This window comes from Hyperolius riggenbachi, chromosome 5, assembly GCF_040937935.1.
Source record: "Hyperolius riggenbachi isolate aHypRig1 chromosome 5, aHypRig1.pri, whole genome shotgun sequence".
NCBI classification, from domain to species: Eukaryota; Metazoa; Chordata; class Amphibia; order Anura; family Hyperoliidae; genus Hyperolius; species Hyperolius riggenbachi.
This window is the reverse complement of record NC_090650.1, coordinates 49,925,971-49,943,107: the sequence shown is the minus strand read 5'-3', so window position 1 is coordinate 49,943,107 and position 17,137 is coordinate 49,925,971. Positions and strand designations below refer to the sequence as shown.

The 17,137-nt window shown below is 45.3% G+C and overlaps 1 protein-coding gene across 3 annotated transcripts in view; it reads left to right on the top strand.

The window, feature by feature from the left end:
• Window positions 1-17,137, top strand: part of ARHGAP21 (Rho GTPase activating protein 21) — a 243,186-nt gene that overhangs the window by 60,796 nt on the left and 165,253 nt on the right. The gene's annotated exons all lie outside the window — the stretch shown is intronic.

Below are 17,137 nucleotides of genomic sequence, written 5' to 3'. Positions count from 1 at the left end.
CATTATTCGTCTGGCATAGCCGAATAATGCGCGCTGTCGTTCGCGTCCTCTGAAGCTTACTTCGCAGGCGCAGTAAGAAGTTTTCTTGTACTGCGCCTGTGCAGTAAGCTTCCGATGATGTTGGTGGGAGCAAGCAGGCCACGGCCGCGCAGCCATAGTTGGACGGCGTGACTTGCTAGACCGGGGCCAGCGGATCGGAGGACGACGGCGTGGGACATTACTGTTACATGGGGCAGATAGAAGCCCCAGGTAAGTGGTGGTTTTTATCCTTAGGTTTCCCCACAGAAACCCCTTTAAACAGCTAAGAAACAGTGAGAGACAACTTTAGATAAGGTTTTACTGCAGGAAAGTTCAAAGGGTTATTTCTTTGTTTTATAGCTTAAGCTTAAAGTTTACACAGCATATGTCTATCTGCAAACAGCTACAACAGTTTATGATTATTTATTCCTGTGATACAATGAGGGCAGCCATGTTCTGTTTGTCACATTGTCTCAGGCTGAGGGCTGGAGATGCTATCCGCTTTCCTGTGTGTAAATTCAGTCCCCTCCCCTCTCCTCCTCCCTCTGCCTCTGAAATCTCTGGCTAGTAACACCTCCCCCTCCTCCTGCCCAGACAGAGCTCCCATAAGCCCTTGCTACTGTTTGAAAATGCCAAGGCACTGTGAAAAGCTGTGGGCGAGGCTTGTTTAGTTTATAGGGAATTAGAGTATTATAACAAAACAAAAAAAGTATTTGGCTTGAGGAATAAACTATATGAAAGGAACACAATTATGCAATGAGTAAAAGTTTATCTCTGATCCACTTTAAGCCTTGCTCATCTGTCCCAGCACAGGCAAGGGTTACAGGGAAAAGTTATCAAGTGAAGATATGGTCATATACAGTAAAGCGTCAAATGATGAGCGCCTAAAATCTTTCACATGATTGGATACTATAAATGAGCACTTGATTGGACAGCTCTGGTTTTGCTGTTGTGTTATAGGCTGAACTCAACTTGTAGGCATCCTCCATTCATTGTACAGTGCTACGTAGTATAGTTCCCAACTGTCTCTTTTGGGCACATTCGCTCTTTGGGAACCAAATACCATTTATCCCTCTTTCGTCTTTATTTGTCCCTCTTTCAGAACTGATGTACAGATCTATGTAAATCTGTATATTGCACTATTGTAAAATGTGTTGGCCTGGTACACATCATGCAATTTCCCGTCAGAAGGTTCGAATCCATTATTACCGACAAGTCCGATCTGATTTCCGATCAGTTTTCAGCTGTTTGGGAAATTCAGAACGTTATGAGACCACTAAGATGGCCTGGTGTGAGAAGTACAATGAATTCATTATTTGAGCAGACTGGATCATTGAATTTGCTTGTGAACTTGCTTGTGAACTGACATATTAATGGCTCTTTTCTCAGTAGGACTCAAAAGCACCTCAGCAGGTGAAGCAATTGGTGTCCATATTGGGATGAACTCTGTAAACTATTGTAGTCCTAATGCCTAATACACGGTACGGTTTTCTGTGCGATAGATGGATCCGATTGATTAAATCCACATGTCCGATATTGCTCCCAATCGTTTCCGTGCTCGAATTCTCATAACGGTGAATGGAAAAGATAAGGAAAACAAATGAAGACAAGAGAATAGAGCGCAGAATCGTGTGGAAAAAGCGATCGGGTCGCAAAATCGTACTGAAAATCTTACCATGTGTACCTGACATATTAGAACTATAATCTGTTGGGGGGGAGCGGATAACACATCCTACTGCCACATCCCATATCTGAAGGGAAGCCGATAAACCTACCAGTTAAACAAACCTAAACTAAGAACTTCCTCTCTACTTTAAAGGATGAGCAACAGCATAAAAACCTTTAGAATAAAACATTGTTTAAAAAAAATCACAAATCTTTGATTTTTACCACTATTTTCATCCAAGTCAATGGGAACACTTTAAAACAAAACGTAAATTCAGCGCGGATGGATCAAAAAGCTCTCTGCAGTGTCTCTGGCCTATGTGTTTTACTTGTCTGCTGTGCAAGTTTAAGTCCGCTTTAACCACAGTGCCTGGAGAGAGCCCATGCAAGTGTAGGGAATGCATACAAATTCCGTGCATGGAGTGTCATTCAGGGCTGTGGAGTTGGAGTCAGAGTCAAGGAGTCAGAGCCATTTTGGGTACCTGAAGTCGGTTTCATAAACTGAGGAGTTTGAGTCGGGAGTCAGTCGGTTGATTTTTGTACCAAATCCACAGCCCTGGTAAGTATTAGACTAAGGAGTCGGAGTTGAGGTGTCAAGTTGGAGCAATTTTGGGTAAGTGGCGTTGGAGTCGGAGGTTTCATAAACTGAGGAGTTGGATGATTTTTGTACCGACTCCACAGCCCTGGTGTCATTATGACTTCTCAGTATGGTAAACGATCTCTCACTCAAGAAACAATTGGGTTATAGTAAACTATTCTGCAACCTTTTCAGGAAAAGATTCAGTGCTGCCACTGAAATGAAATCAACAGTCGCCCCCCCGCCCCCCCAGGACTTAAATACACACCTTGAATAATATAATATGGCTAGCAGCCTCAGGTTCATTCTATGTTTAAAGGGGTTCTGTTCAGCTTTTTAAGAACAAAAACTGCCACTTACCTGGGGCTTCTATCTGCCCCCTGCAGCCTAGCTAGTGGTTAGGTTCAGCTAGTGGTTAGGTCTCTGCCGTGAGGGCACGTCATCGCCGTGCAAGAATAAAGTACTGAACAATCTGCACGCAAACTGTTTTTGGAAGCCAACGTCCTTCATTTGCTGCATTTGTTTTGAATGCAAGTTGTGTAATCTGCCAGTGTGTGGGCTCTGCACATGTAGCTGGTCAACTTGGGTGCAGCCTGCATTTGGAAGCGCTACCAAGATCTCCTGTCGATTCTGCCACCTTGTCCATTCAATCTCAATTAGGTTTCAGCAGAAATCTCATTTACAATACTAGCTCAAAGTGATAGTTTTGTAAGGTAATGCTTATGGAGTCAATGATCCCCTGATGGTTCTCTTTTCACCCACTCAAAATTGATCTCCCTTCATGCTTGACCACCCTTTCAATGAAAAAACTACCCAGAATCAACTAAACGTTGATCAGTTGGGCATGCTGGGAGCAGCAGATTCAAAGGGGTTGACGTACAAAATCAATTTGTTTGTGGATGCTCCATGTCTACTTGATCCGAGGCAAAACCACCTAACCTAAGGTGAGCATTGTGGTGTGTTCAGAGCTCTAGGGCCTCGGGGAGGGAGGCCCTAGAGCTGCGCAGCCGCACCCGTGTCGGTGCGGACTGCGCAGCCGCGGTCTCCTCCGGCGGCCATATTTGAGGAGTCAGGAGAGCCCGACCGGGGGAGGGGGGGGGGTAGACACAAGCAGCGGGGACCCGGCGGAGCTGCACTGATTGACGTCCTCCGTGCCTTCAAACGTCATACAGGTACAGACCTTTTTTTATGGATTTGGGCTCGTAAGTCCGTTAAAAACAAATCAGGACAAAGGTCAGACTCAACTTAACGTAACAAAGTTCATTACTGTATAAAAAGTGTAAAAATAGATTTCTGAACTCTGCAAGGGCAGAATTTTCTTTCTGGTTAACTAAAGCCTCATACACACGCTCAACAGAAGTCTTTTATGCTGGGTAGACACGATATGTTTTTCCGCTCGATTTTCCACCTGATTATTTTTCCACTTTATTCTGCGCTCGAGTCTACCTTCTGCTCGTTTTTCTGAACTTTTTCCATTTACTTGTATGAGAAATCGAGCGCAGAATCGATCGGAAAGGAATGGGAATTATCTATCAGATCCATCTATCGAGTGGAAAAACGTATTGTGTGTACCCAGTATTAAATGCACAATTATCAAACAACTTTTGCTGTTGAAACAAACCAAAATCGTTGTTTGCTAATGTTCAAATAACTGATAAGATGCACCTAAAGTCAAACAACTAATAAGACGCAGCTCAAGTCAATCCAAAAGTTGGATTGACTTGAGCTGCGTCTTATCAGTTGTTTGAACATTAGCAAACTTTTTTTGGTTTGTTTCAACAACAAAAGTTGTTTGATAATTGTGCATTTAAAAGACTTTTGTTGAGCATGTGTATGAGGCTTAAGGGGCCCATACACCTAAAGATTTTCCCTCCAAAATACGTCCGTTTCGATCACAGTGACCGAAACGGCCGTGAAATCACCGCGCACACCGCTGACAGAACGATGGATTTCCGTCCAAAATCCATCGTTCCCGTCGATCCATCCATGTGGAAGATTTTTCTCGGGTCGGGAGTGCGTCGATAGCGGCGTTCGAATGCCCGACGACCGACGCAATACAGTGGAGATACATTACCTGCTCCGCCGGCGCGAGTCACCGCTGTCACCTCCCGGCTGGCATCTTCTCCCATCACCTTCCGCATCACGGCATCCGTGTATAACTTCCTGTGTCACTGCAGTGACAGCGGAAGTACAAATAGAGGGCGCTCTATTTGAACTTCCGCTGTCACTGCAGTGACAAAGTTATACGCGGATGCCGATGGGAGAAGATGCCAGCCGGGAGCCGATGCGGAGAAGATGCCGGGACCAGGCGGAGAAGAAGACAGCTGGGGACTCGCGCCGGCCGGAACAGGTAATGTTGTATGCAGGGGGGAGGGGGGGGGGCAGCAGTGGGCGCTCCACAGATTGTGATCGGTTTCAGGCTGAAATCGATTCACAATCTGTTTGCAGTAAGGTGGCCATACGATCCCTCTCTGATCAGATTCAATCAGAGAGGGATCTACCTTTTTGGTCAAATCTGATGGCAAATCGACCAGTGTATGGCCACCTTCAAGTTCTGGATAACGGGGGTTTTACTGTAAATAGAATCATATTACATTGATGGCCTTGAAAAACAGTGACTGGGGCTTTTGAAAGAACAGCATCTACTCCCTGCAGATTATTGTATGGGGTAATATAATCCACATTGTCCATTTCAGTACAAGTCAGGGGAAATCACTATGGCTGCTTGAAAGTCAAGCTTAGTGACTGCCTATCGATCGCTTGCATTGATTCTGTAGGAGAGCAATATGGATATCCTCTTCTAGTTCTATATAATGCAGGCCTCTTGCCATAGATGTATTTTGTGTTGGAACCATTTACTCTCCAGCATTCTGCTTATTCATAGCGCACCTCGATAAACAGCAATGTTCCTGCAGCTCCATTGCTGGGGTAGCCAGGAAGTCATTAGGTAGCATTAGCTGGAGCAAGGCTTTTACCGAGAATGCAGCTATTAACGGTCAGTGCGCTGCGTAGAGCTGCCTCTGCATCAGTCAGAGCCATACCTGTGGCTTCTTGAAAACACTTTAGTTCCTATTTAATAATTTGCAGAGGAAAAGAGGAATGACTCTCTGCGGAACATTTTCCATGAAACATTTAAATGTTGTTTATGCGCTTTTTCTGCATCTTTGATGCGCCGTACGTGAACAGGAGTGGAACGCTGAAAAACTTTTTTTGAACTCTTATTATCTTAGTCTTGCTTGGTAAAATCCTACTTAAAGGAAACCCGAGGCGAAAATAAATTGATGAGATAAGCAATTGTATCTCTCCTCCTACTCATAATTTTTTTTTTTTTAAATTAGTTTTTTTCTGTGTAGAAACTTAAGCTATGTACACACATTGAAGTCGTTCAAACTATGTTGTTCACACATGGCCAACTGCACGATATTGGCCTAACAGTCGTGGGCGTTGGTTTGCCAGATGGTTCGAGCAAAATGGCCTGTAATTAGTCGCTCGTCTAGTTATTTGCCATGCGTACACTTGCCTGATTGTCATCCAGCAGACTAAAATCTGGCAACAATCTGGCGGATTGGTTGAGCATGTGTAGAAGCCTTAAGAGAAGAATGTTCAGTGTTGTATGCTGACACAGTCTTTCAGTGTCCCAGAAGCTAGAATATTTGAACTATTGACCTGTTTTCATCTGTCCCCTGCACTCAGGAAAGTGTTTTATGGCTGTAATTCTTTATCAGTGAGGATTACCCTATAATCCAACTCAGTCCCAACTTGAGTCACTCGAATACATATTCCCTCTTTCAGGCAGAAAAATACATACCTTTGGGAGGAGGTGTCGCTGGACAGATTCCTGTTAGATTCCATGCTGAAATCGATGCTGTGTATGGGCAGGCAACAGATCTTTCTCCAATCAGATTCGATCAGAGAGATCTGTGTCTCGGTCGATGTCCTGCATGGGCACCTTAAACTGGACCTGAACTTTTGCACAGGACAGAAAGAAACATAGAGAAATGCACCCTGTATATATTTAGAGAGTTTAGCCTGACTAATTTCCCCTCATCTGTGACTAATCACAATGCTTATTTGATCTCTCAGCTGTGTCAGCTGACTGCCTCAGCAGAGCAGCTAATTTGTAAACACAGGATGTTAACCCCCTATGTCTGCTTTCAAGAAAGTAGAAAGTAGACACCCTGCAGATTTATTGCAGGATTTGTATCAGCTGCAACAAAGACATGTTTATCTGTAAAGGTTATTATGCTGTTGCTTATCTTTTAGTCTTTTAGAGCAGAGAGGAAGTTCTGAGTTCAGGTCTACTCCCAAACAGGCATTACTGCTGGAGTCCTGCAATGGGAATTTTAGGCAACAATAAAGCTGCTTACACTACTCTTTGTAACCCTCAACATATCCCCCTTATGGCCTGGAACCCACTGAAATCAGCAAACGCAAAACGCAACCGCTAGCGTTTTGTCTGAGCGGTTTGCTAGCGGATTCATGCGCGTTTTTGGTCGTGTTTTGCAACATTGTATTTTTTTGCCCAGCGGGTGCGTAGCGTTTTGCGTTTTTATCCTGATTGGTCCTGTGATTTATTTTTAATTTTGTTACAGTGTGCTGAACCGCAAAACGCTAGCAAAACCGCTCAGTTTAGGTTTTGCTGAGCGTTTCCGCTAGCGTTTCAATACTTTACATTGAAGCGCTAACGCTCCCAAAATGCTGCATGTCCTGCGTTTGCTGTTCTGGGAAACGCAAACGCTCCTGTGGAAGTTGCCCCATCCATTAACATTAGCCCAGCGTTTTGGCAAACTGCTAGCGTATCGCAGTGCTGCCGAAACGCTGCCAAAAGCGCTCCTGTGGGTTCCAGCCCTATTTGTATTCCCTAATTTCAGCTACCTGTGTACCTTTCCTTCCCGTAACCTTGTACAGCTGGGGCATTTTTGAAGACTGATTGCTTTGATCCAGTGACTCCTGTGGGGAGTTGTGTGCAGATCTCCTGCTTGCCTGAGCTCATTAGCAATGTGCATGTCACCCTGTGCGCTCTGTGTGAGCCTGTGCAGACTGAAGGAAGAGCAGAGGTTTCTGGGAATATCCTGTAGTGGGGAGAACACCCTTGTTTAATCTCCTCTCCATTTACTTTGTGCATGAATCAGCCACATTCCTGGCGGAGGTGGTGTGACTGCACAGGCTGCTGCATTGCAGAACTCGGGAGCACATTTGGACTTGTACTTTCAGCTTGCTCAGACACAAGCTGCCGGGAACAAGTGGAGTCTTTGTAAGAACGCCGGTCTGTGAGACAAAGTACTGCAGATGTCCTGCAGCTCGCCAGGGGTGTGGGGGAGGTGGGGGTGAAATTGGGCTGTAAACTATTAACTAGCCTAAAAAAACCAAAAAAACCCCCAAAACTTTGCTTTTTCTGTAAAGGGGTCCATACACTCAGCCGATTTTTCTGTCCGATCGATCCCGATCGAACGATCGATTGCAAATGGGTTGGCCAATCGACCGATCGATGGCCTATTTCGATCGATTTCGATGGATTTCCATCGAACTGGCAGAGTGGAAAATTTAGGTCGATCTGATGAGATTGCTTATCAGTTTGCATTGGCCTTAATGGAAATCTGATGGCAAAAAAATGCCATCAGATCGAATTTCAATAGATTTCAAACTGAAATCTATTGGAATTCTATCCTGGTAAAAAATGTTCTAAAAACGCATCAGATAGATCATCAGATGCATTTCTTATCTATCTGCTGCCAATCTGACCAGTGTATGGGCACCTTAAGGAATGCTTCGGTCTCGGTTTCTTAAAGCAGTTAGATGTTTTTTTTTGTTTTTTTTTTTTACTGCAAATCTAGTGACATAAAGCACTTATAGAGGAACTTCATCCCAATCAGTAGCTGATACCTCCTTTCCCAGCAGAGATCTTTACCCTTTTCTCAAATAGATCATCAGGGACTGTGGGTGATATTGTGGTGAAACCCCTCCCACTGTGTCCTGGCCCTAACTGTTTTCTGTCTGCGAAGTTTGTTGCATTATGGGAGATAATGGCTTTTGCCAACCAGAATTTCCCATTGTGCATCACGTTGTTAGTGGGTGTGTTTATAGATGAGAGCAGTTGGTGCTGCCCGTTCCCTGCCAGCACTAAGATGCTGACCTGCAGATTCCCAGATAAGCAAACATGAATGTATTACATGGCGAGTATCAAGCATTTCTTTATCTAGCTTCACCGCCACCATTAAACAGTACATGCCGCTCGGCTATACACTGTTGGAATACATTGATTTATACCAACATAAACACCTACACAGAAATTGCTTGTGTAGCGTAGAGGTGAATTCTACTCTCTCGCGCATGCGCAGTACTGAGGCATGCACTCCCAAAGGTTGCCAAAGCCGCTCACAGCGGCAGAAGTGAGCAGTCTCTGACCCATCAGTCAGAGACTGCTAATGTGGGAGCCAGCGCTGGAACGCAGGCACCATGAGGAGAATGGCAAAGCTCTATAGGACCCGGAGTCTTCCCCTTCCTTAGGTGAGTATGATTTTTTTTTTTTTATATCTGCTTCAGACTATAGGTGGACATACACTTATAGATTTGCAGCAGATTCGACCATCAGATAGATGTGTCAGATGCCTGTCAAGTCAAATCTAACAGGAACCTCTGAACACACACTAGGAACACATTTCCAATAGATTTCAGAATGAAAGCTATTGGAAATCTATTGGAAATCGATCTAAATGCATTATTGTATCGTTAGATTCAAAGCAACTCTATGGGCCATCGATGTTCTGCCCAGATTTCCATCCTGTCAGATCAAATTGATCAAAAAACGACCGCCAATCAATCGATTCTATAGAATTAATGGATGGCTGAAATTGACCAGTGTATGGGCCCCTTTACTTTAAAGAAAACCTGAACTGAAAATAAAAGTCAAAATAAGCATACACAAGTCAAACTTGCCTCCCATGTAGTCTACTCCTCAACCTCTTTCTCCTCTCCTGCGTCCTGTTTGGCCACTGTGATCAAGGGAATTTTCCGTCCTCCATTTTGAAAATGGCCATTACCCATAACAGCTTTCTGGTCAGCACACAGTTAAACTGTAACATCGCCCACTTGAGCCATAGGGAAACATTTAGGACAGCAACTGATATATTTCAGATCTGACAAAATGTTGTCAGAACTGGAAGGGATTATTGTCAGAAGAAAATGGTGAGCTTCTGAGAGGAACTGATTGCCAGGTAACTATGTAATGTTCATTTAAAGTTACCTCATGTGTTTATTTTAAATATTTTTACTCAGTACAGGTTCTCTTTAATGCTGGGAACACGCCATTCATTTTGCGGTAGAATCATTCCGTTGTATGCCTTCGATTGATAACATTCCGTCATGTCTGTTTCTCCACTCGATTTCTCATAGAAGTGAATGGAAAAAAGATAAGAGAATCGAATAGTAAATCGATTGTGCGGCGAATCAACTGCAAAAAAACGTATCGTGTTCCCAGCATAAAGCTGGCCATACACTGGCCCTATTTGCCGCCGTTTCGACGGCAGATTCGATCACTGGGATCGAATCTGCTGCCAATCGTTCGCGCTAAATGCACCCGCCGATCCGATTTCCTCCCGAAATCGGATCGGTCCGCCGATCGCGCCGTGCGGGAAATTACCGTCGATCGCCCGCGGGTAGGGAGCGCGTCGCTAGCGGCGGCCGATCTGATACAGTTATACGTTACCTGTGCTGGCTCCCGGGCATCTTCTCCGCGCTGCACCGCTCTGTTCCTGCTTCCATCCCAGCGGACATTAACTTCCTGTGTCACTCCAGTGACCAGGAAGTTCATATAGAGGGCGCTCTATTTGAACCTCCTGGTCACGGAGTGACACAGTGTACGCTGGGATGCGGTGCAGGATGCTGGCATGCGTGCAGCGCGGAGAAGAGGACCCGGAGCCAGCTTCAGGTAATGTATACGGGGGGGGGTTCAGGCGGCAGGAGCAGCTCAACAGATTGTGATCGGTTTCAGGCTGAAATCGATTCACAATCTGTTTGCAGTAAAGGCAGCCATACGATCCCTCTCTGATCAGATTCGATCAGATAGGGATCTGTCAGTTGGTCGATCTAATGGCAGATTGACCAGTGTATGGCTACACAAGTTTCTAGACTCAATTTACTGGGACTATCTGTAGCTTTTCATGAGTGGTAAATGCAAAGTTAAATTAAATAGGATTTTGAACTTCGTCATCTCACTTATCTGCTTGGAGTCCTGATAAGTGTTTCATTCAGCAAGACGCTGTGTGTGACACAGAGCTAAATGAATGTGGCCTGCTTCTTATCAGCTGCCTCTTGTAGGGGAAGCCCTCTGTGTGGGACTTCACTGTGTCCCTTGATGGGCTCATTACAGGCATGTAATATGTAACAATATATATTGTTTATCCTGTGGTACAAACCATTAGTCCCAGATTAAATGACTAACCACGGACTGTCTCATTCCGGGATTCTATTTCTTCTTTCTTCATTTCATTAGGTTTGTTTAAAAAAATAGTGAAACTCAAAAACATTGTGGTAAATAAACTGGCCTCCCTGATCTATTCTGTAGGACAGGTTCGGAGCTCCCAACTGCCTCATTTTCGGAGGGACAGTCCCTCTTTGGGAACCAAATCCCTCTTTCTTCCTCATTTGTCCCACTTTCAGGACTGATGTGCAGATCTATGTAAATATATATTGCTACTGAAAAGTGTTTAATTGACTCCAAACTTGATTCTTTTCATTTAAATTGATATTTCTTCTTTTCAAATGTTAATATGCAGGAGACCTATTGATAATAAAAAGGACCAGTGCTATTTAAAATCTAAAACGACATCTTTTGCTTATGAATTAGTTTTTAGTGCTAGGTGTGGTTGGGACTTGATTATGGGTGTGGCGGGGATGTGTCTTATGCGGGAAATACACGGGTCGATTTTTCCGCCCGATCGTTTTGCCGCTCGATTCCACAGGCGAATCTTATCTTCCGCTCGTTTTTCTTTTTCCATTGTCCTCAATGCGGAATCGAGCGGCAAAACGATCGGAGATTGGACATGTCGGAAATTATCTATCGAGCCATCTAAATGGCTCAGAATTGAGCCGTTTATTCCCAGCATTAAAGTGTTCCTCTTTCTCATCTCAAAAAGTTGAGGTATGCAGGTTCTGTAAAACACTCTGGACTAGGTTTGTGATATTTAAATTCACTAAAAAAGTTGGGGAATTTTTCACTGCAATAAAATGAAAGATGGTCTGTAGAGCAACAGCCAAGGCAGCAGGAATGCATTTAAGAAGAACCACCCCTTTATCCCTTTCTTTCCCACATTTGTTAGTTATATTTTCTGGCCTTCCGTGGTTCCTTCTGGGAGGTGGTGTGGCCACTCATCCAGTTTCTTGGCCATCCACTGGGAGAGGGAGGCAGGAATGTTATAGCCAATTACCGCCTTCTCCGTTAAGGCCTGTACACCCGCTAGATTAAAGTCGGCTGAGGTGGCCGATAACGACCGCCTCAGCCAACAATCCATGTGCACAGCACACTCTGACAGCCGCTTGGCCAGTGATCCACCAGGTGGATCAAAATAGCCGAATAGCGGCTGATAGCTGTGTTCTCATCGCTCATCCTGCCCACCATGTGACAACACATCTGAGCTGATCCCACCCCCCTTTGCATTGCAGCAGAGCGCGTAGGTAACATGTAAGCTAACTATGCATCGGCACAGTGGTGGCCCAGCAATGTCGCCCGAGTAATCGGGTCCCAATCCCAGCCAGGCAACATCTATTGATCTTGTGGCGGAGGCATGGCTACAGGTAAGTTGACACAATGGAAGGGGTGTGGCATTTTGAGATGCTGCACAAAGCAAGGTCCGTAAAGATGGATGAGAGAGTCTGATGTGGAGGAATGTGTCTGGTTTGCACAGAGTCCTGACTGCAACTCAATAGAAAACTTTAGGAGACTGCGAGCCCCTCTCGTCCAACATAAGTGCCTTTTCTCACAAATGCTCTTCTAGAAGGACGGTAAAAAAGTGCCAAGAAACATGCTATTAACCCTTCTGAGGAGCCTTCGGAGAAGGGTTGAAGCTGTTATAGCATGTTAAAATGGATCAAGACTGGGAGGTCCTTAAAGTGTGTGTGTGTGTGTGTGTGTGTGTGTGTGTGTGTGTGTGTGTGTGTGTGTGTGTGTGTGTGTGTGTGTGTGTGTGTGTGTGTGTGTGTGTGTGTGTGTGTGTGTGTGTGTGTGTGTGTGTGTGTGTGTGTGTGTGTGTGTGTGTGTGTGTGTGTGTGTGTGTGTGTGTGTGTGTGTGTGTGTGTAGGCGGGTGTTCCAATACATCTGGCAATATTGTGTGTGTGGTAGTGGCTGAGGTGTTAGTTTCTTGACCCATGCACTGATGAGGACAAAAAGTCCGAAACCGGATTTCTGCATGTGGGGTTGATGTGCCTCTGTAAAATTTAAAGTTATTGGCTTGCTACACACCAGCCGTTCTGGATGTAAGCCTGGCTTCAGGGGCATAAGGAGATAATTAGCATATTCAATAGTGGTGCCTTGTGGGTAACCACAGATATTCACTTAAAGCTGAATTATTGTAATTTTTTTCTGTTTTAGGAAGGCAAACCAACCTTGAGTACTTAAGAATCTGTCAATGTTAGACTAGCTTGAAAGTTTAGTATTAAAACTTTTTTTTTCATGTTTTTGATGGACTATTAGGCACTTAGGAAAAGTATGGGACACAAGTTATTATTGATGGACTATTAGGTGCTTTAAAATATGGGAAAGTTTTGTCTTGCACAATCCCGGGGACTCTTCCATTCCGTGCTTCCCCCTCTAGCTAATCTGAAAGTGTCTGTGCAAGATGAATAGAGGCAGGAGAGGAGCCAGTTTTCTTCACAGGAGCCGACCACAGTGCTGTTCGGTTGGAAATTTTGCTGACTTGGATGATTCACAGCGACTTTATAAGGAATGCACCTTGTAGCAATAAAACAGGGCACATTTCAAAGGCTCCTGCAGATTATGGCCAGAGTCTGTGCACGTTGTGCAGACACATGACTGGTCAGGCGGAGAGCGGCTCTGTGCCCTGCTGGGATCACTATTCTTCAGCTGCAGAGGAAGTATAGAAACATCACCCAGTGGTGGCTGAGAGGTCTGCAGCCACAAGTCACCAGTCACTGGCTGAACTAGCACTAAACATTTCCAGCAAACTAGCACTGAAGTTAAATACCATTCCGTTGACTTTGAAAACATTTTAACAGATGAATTAAACAGATTTTCCAGAAAATCGGCCTTAAATAGAACCCAAAGTACAATGACTTTACCACGCCGTCCTCCGGTACCTCCGCCGCTGCCCGGGACCCTGTGAACTCTGTGACGTAAGTTCCGGGGTATGTGCTTAAAGAGGAGCGTGGTCACCAGCATGGGATTCCGTTGGTGAGTCCGTGTTCTGCAACAGTGGACCAGAGGATAGCGTGGAAAGCCTCTACAGCAGGCATGTCTAAAGTCCAGCCCGGGGGCCTAATGCAGCCCGCTGAGCAAATCTCTGGTGGCCCCCAAAGCTCTCTACAGTTGTTAATTCCATGCGGGCCGTAAGCTGTAGCTTCAGTTACCCATGCAGGGGCCAGAAGCCACTGATTAGTTGCTGCCACTGTGCAGCAGCAGTAACAGCCACTGATGTCACAGGCATAGTGTACTTAACGGCAATCAGGAATAATTAAGTTTAAGTTCCATAGTTTGGCCTCTAGCACTCTCAAGAACACTGATATGGCCCTTGGCCTAAAAGGTCCCCTGCTCTACATGATCTAGAGCAGGGGTGTCAACCTCAAATACAAAGTGGGACAAAATTGTACACCGGGACCTAGTTGCGGGCCAACCTCCATATCTACTGGCCACCTGCCTCATAAAGTTCCCTGGTGTCTAATGGTCCCCCTCCAAACCATATACAGTTCCCTGGTGTCTAGAGGCCCCCACCTGCCACTATATAGTTCCTTAGTGTTTAGTGCTTTTCTCCTACCTCCCCCGATGTTCTAGGGCTTCACCCTCAATGTAGCTTCCCTGGTGGTCTAGAGTGGGCCAAACATAATGAACACTGGGGAAACCACGCGAGGGCCAAATTGAATGGCTCTGAGGACCAGATTTGGCCCACGGGCTGGAGTTTGACGTATGATCTGGAGGCTTCCACTCTTCTTAGTTAAGTAACTAGTAGCTATGTACACATGGGCAGCCTGTGGGTATTGGGACCCAATCTCTAGGGTGGCAATTTTGTGCACAAGCTCATATAGATGCATCCTTTGGCTACAGATCAAAGCTATGAGTAGGGGAGGAGGGACAGTAGTGTGGTATGCTAGAAAACGGGGTAAAAAGGGTAGTATGTGCCTTCTCAGCGCTGTTGTCCAAGCTTTTTAAATGATCTCATGGGACACCTGCACATATTGTACATTTTTGGCCGAGATGACCCCGAACGACCACCTCAGACAAGTTGTCTAGTGTGTGTGTGTGTGTGTGTGTGTGTGTGTGTGTGTGTGTGTGTGTGTGTGTGTGTACAATGCATTAGCATAGTGTTAGGGCTTAAGCCCCATCTACACTATGGGACATTGCAGCGATCCGGCGGCTCGATTAGCCGCCGGATCGCCTCTAACGCGTGCCCGCCGCGTCCCCGCTCGCCGCGCATGCGCCGCATTCGATGCCCCGCTCGTGCCCGCTCGTCCCCGCCGGCGCCGCTCATCTTCCATTCGATTCCCTGCCATTGTCCCCTCGCGGGGAGCGAGCAGGGAATCGGCGGTGCGGAGATCCGTCTTGTCGGATCTTATCAATCGAGCCGCATCAGCGGCTCGATTGATAAGGAGCATCGCGGCCGCATCTACTCGTGTAGATGCGGCTTTAGAGTGTCCCTCTGAGGGACATTTGGAGCCATGCAGATTTGAGCACCGTTTGGTGCTCCTCCCTGTCTCTTCTCTCCTGGGCGTTGTCACGTGATAAACACTAGAGGCACCATGGCCTGCACCTTATGTGATCACTAGAGGCTTCTAGTATTGTAATTGAATGTCATTGACTCTGTGCTCCTGATACACCACCGAACGAGCGAGATCTTCTGTTCAGTGCAGTCGACAGATTTGATCATCATTTTCAGTAATAATTCATTTGGGCATTGTTTGCGGCATCAATTTTTCGCAAATTTGGTTAGGGTGTTTGGATCTGCCGGATATTGATGGGGAAACATCCATAAGTATATGGACACCTTTACCCACCTGTAGAATGATGTGGGCACCCTGACCTCCTGCTACCCATAACAAGTGGGGCCGTGCCAAACCTGTACTGGATGGAGGCTAACAAGTTAAAGTGGATCCGAGATGAACTTTTACTCCTTGCATAATTGTGTTCCTTACATATAGTTTATAGGGCATTCCTCAAGCCAAATACTTGTTTTGTTTTGTTTTGTTTTAATACCCTAATTTCCTATAAACTAAACAAACCACACCCACAGCTTCTCCAGAGTGCCTTGGCGCTTGCAAAGGATTGTGGGATTTCAGTCTGGGCAGGTGAAAAAGGTGTTACTAGCTATAGATTTCAGGAGGCAGAGTTTTCACAATCTGAGAGCTGCAATGCAGATACAGATCAGTTGCCTGTGTAATGGAGGAGATAAGAGTGGGGTTTTCACAGAATATGCAGATTAGCATGCCTAGATACAGATAAGCTTGCCTGTGTGTGTAATTGTGTAATAGTGACAAGCAGAAAACATGTCTGCTCCCATTGTATCACAGGAAAAAATATTAATATACTGTTGAAGCTGTTTGAAGATAGATTTGCTGTGTAAACTATCTAAACTTTAGATAAGATATATAGACAAGTCACTTGTTATATTTAGTTTTTCATCTCGGATCCGCTTTAAGGCCCCCACCAGCCCTGACTAGACAGAGGATCCCCGCCCCCAACATCTTGATAGCAGTCTCCATTCTCTACAGATTTCCTTTAGGAACAATTTCTGTAGACAAACTGCAGATTTATGGAAGGATTTGCATCAGCTGTAACAATAAATGTCATTATGCAGTTGCTTATCTTTTTTAGAGCAGGGAGGAAGTTCTGAGTTCAGGTCCACTTTAACTTTTCTTGGTCTCTGGTACTTTTTATCCCATTACCTATTTTATTGCTGGCAGCCCTCTCAGAAACCAGCTTTTAAGTATCCCATTTGGCTTGGACACAAAGTTGCCTATGCAAATATAACCCACAAAAGCTTAGCAGGTAATTTATGGCCTAACTAGACTGGTGTGCAGATTTCAGCATGTCCTCCTCGGCTGGTCCCTCCTGGTTGTGGCACAGGGTCTCTGAGAAATGTGGGCTAAAGCGCGCTGTGTGTGTTCAGCTGCCAGACTCAGCAGAATGTCTTCAGTCCTATCAGATCTCATGCAAGTATAAACCTGTAGAGGAATAGATTCCTTGCCCGCGCCTCTGCCAGGCTCTGCTGCTCTTTGTTTCTCTTCCCAGGGTATCTCGACTTCTGTGCAGCAAAATAAACTCCTATAATAACTCAGCAAGGACCTGAACTCCTGCACAGGACACAAGGAGAACATAGAAAAATCTGCCCTGTGTGTGTTTAGAGAGAAGAGCCTGTCTAATCCCCCTGCCATCTGCAAGTAATCGCAAGTGTAATTTGAGCTTTCCGCTGTGTCAGTTTAGAAATTGACAGTGACAGCCAGGCCTGTGGAGTCTGTACAAAAATCTTCTGACTACTTAGGTTATGAAACTACCGACTCCAACTCTGACTCCAGGTACCCAAAATGACTCCGACTCCTTAGTCTAATACTTACCAGGGCTGTGGAGTTTTGTACAAAAATCATCCAACTCCGACGCCTCAGTTTATGAAATCACCGACTCCGACTCCAGGTACCCAAAATTGCTCGGACTTCTC